Raw genomic sequence first — 2500 nt, 5'->3', positions numbered from 1 at the left:
TTACATGCACAATAGGTTACTCTCATCTTCGTTCTACCTTTACGCTGTAAAAGTAAGGATAATTAAGATGTGTGAATCAGAAGAGATTCACTCAAAATTCCAAAGTAATTTCTTATGTACCAGTATCCTATTTTCCAAGATATCAATCATAGACACAAAATCCTGCACGGAATACTTCTTCTTCCTTAAAACAATAAGTCCTCATCCTTACGACCCTGAATATGTGGTCTTCAAACTGAAGGGCACACCCATTTTGCATATGTTATATACCACATTAAATTAGTACATAATTGGACAGGTTTACGAGATAACAAGGAGCAATTTGGCAGTAGAAGGGTGTGGAGGCTCGGCAGTTATTGCACCTGGGAACTCCTTGAATCACTCATATTCTAAAATATGAATTACTGGGGAAAGATGTTGCATGTTCCTAATAAATCTTAAGACTGTGACTATCTAAATAACCAATGCTATGGATGTTTCTCAAACTAATGTAGCATTGCGAGCTGGTAAAAAGGACCTTATTGCGTGAAAATCACACTCTTGCCAAAGTACACTAATACTGATACAAAATAGTTTCAATATTCAGCTGACTTCTCACACAGAGAAAAAGTTGGTATTCTCTTAGTAAATTCTCTATTGAATCAATAGATCAAAGAATTTGACAAAATTTCATCTATGGTATTTTCATTGTAAAGTGAAGATTCCATAATATATAAAAAAATTGTGGCAACTGCTTCCAGCTTCATCCTTTCCTGATAAATATTAGACACTGATGCATCTGTTTTTTTCCTGATGAACATTTATTTGGTAAAGAGCCACCTATTAGAAAAAAAAATCCTAAACGTCCGATGCTATTACAAACAAGCAATCAAAACTAGCTTTCATTCAACAGATGAACTGAAATAATGAATGGCATAATAGGTACTGTATATATAATGGTGTATGCATTGATGACGCACCCTCGGGACTTGTCATTGAATAATTAACCAGTAGAAGCTCTACAGGTATATAATGGTAGATATTCACCAGGGTGCAAATAGGTGTGGATGCAACCATTTATGCTGCACATACAGTGTACTATGTGGTCGAGTTTTAACAAAGGCATATATTTTTATTTTTTGGCCCTAGAAATTAACTGCAAAATGTATAATTTATATCCCCCCAAAAATCCAAATTTCCTATGAATCCCCATACCTGTTGAACAGGCAAGTATGGGTGCCAACACGCAAACTAAAGGCGTACCACAAAAATGATCATAAGATTCATCTTAATCGTACTAAAATTCTATAAATGAAAGCCACTGTTATCACAGACTAAATGCTTATCAAAGTTTGGCCCTGCAAGCTGCGGAATAAAATATACTTAAGGTAATACAAGGCGACAGAGAGAGGTGACATTGCCCTAGCTAGAAAACACAACAGCAATAAAAATATACGACTTGAATGTGATGAACCACTGCTTGACACAATCACATCCACAGTCATCACATAAGATTGGCCTTCCGGACATTCAACTCTCTGGCCAAACTAGGAAATTCTATCGTCACACATTTCCTAACTGTATTTGGCGGGTAATACTTTTTTTTTGTAGCATTCTAATTTTTTTTTCACAATCCAATATGTTAACCACATAATCAATTCTACAGAGACATCACTATTAACTGTGAAGGAAACGGGTGCAACGGAGATTTCACATGTATGTCCCCAAACTCCTTGATGTTAAGTAGGGCATACAGTCAGTCAGGAAAGGGAGACCCTGCCAAAATCAGGCATAACACAAGGGCATTCTTTACAGTAACTCCCAGGCTGAGGAATTCAGCACATGAAACGGGATCAGGTGCTTGCACTGCAATGCTTGTTGCATGATAACTTATCAACGGAAAATGTCGAAAATGGAATAAAAACTACTTGTGATATGCCTGAACTTCAAAATTTATGAATCTACCATTTATGTAGATGCCACTGCTTATCACGACAGACAACATATGAACTCATTTCCCCATTAGGTCCCATCATCTCTCGTTCCAATCCCAAAACAGGTCCTGATGTTGCGTCCAGCGGCCCCCTGGAGAGCGAGAGCAGCATCCCTCGTTATGACACTATTGCATGCATCACACCTGACCCCTGGGAGAAACACTACTCTCGCCCTTCCTTCCTTCTTCCTACTTCGTATCAACAACCAACAACTCCAGCCTCACTGCCGTCACTCCCCCGATACTCACGCATTCACTCCACCCCCCGCCGTGCCCCTGGAAGAGAGTAATTCAGCGAAACAAGAGACCTCTTCCCACGCTCCGGTCCACGTCAAGCCTTGTTTACACTGCTCTCGCTCCTCGAACGCCCGCTCCCTCCTGCGCCCGCCGCGCCACCTTCAAACGCGCCCTCGGGTCCAGCGCAGGAGGCTTCGCGTTGGGGGAAAGAGGGGAAGGGACAGGGAAGGCTGGGGATTCAGGGAGGGGAATTATGAGGAGGCAAATCGGGTTCTATCCTAGTAGGTGCGG

At 40.9% G+C, this 2500-nt stretch overlaps 1 protein-coding gene across 1 annotated transcript in view; it reads right to left on the bottom strand.

Annotated features, from left to right (window-relative positions):
- The window catches only part of LOC122267638 (UDP-N-acetylglucosamine transporter SLC35D4), a 10715-nt gene extending 8373 nt beyond the window's left edge, over positions 1–2342 (bottom strand). The window contains exon 1 of the mRNA XM_043037697.2: positions 2222–2342. The gene's annotated coding sequence lies outside the window, so the exon portion shown is untranslated. The remainder of the gene's footprint in view (positions 1–2221) is intronic.
- Positions 2343–2500: the final 158 nt, after the last annotated feature.

Source organism: Penaeus japonicus, unplaced genomic scaffold (assembly GCF_977035675.1).
Source record: "Penaeus japonicus unplaced genomic scaffold, GWHDUDI00000001_assembly GWHDUDI00000020, whole genome shotgun sequence".
Taxonomy (NCBI): domain Eukaryota; kingdom Metazoa; phylum Arthropoda; class Malacostraca; order Decapoda; family Penaeidae; genus Penaeus; species Penaeus japonicus.
Note: the sequence above shows the minus strand (reverse complement) of the source record. Positions and strands in the feature narration are given on the sequence as shown.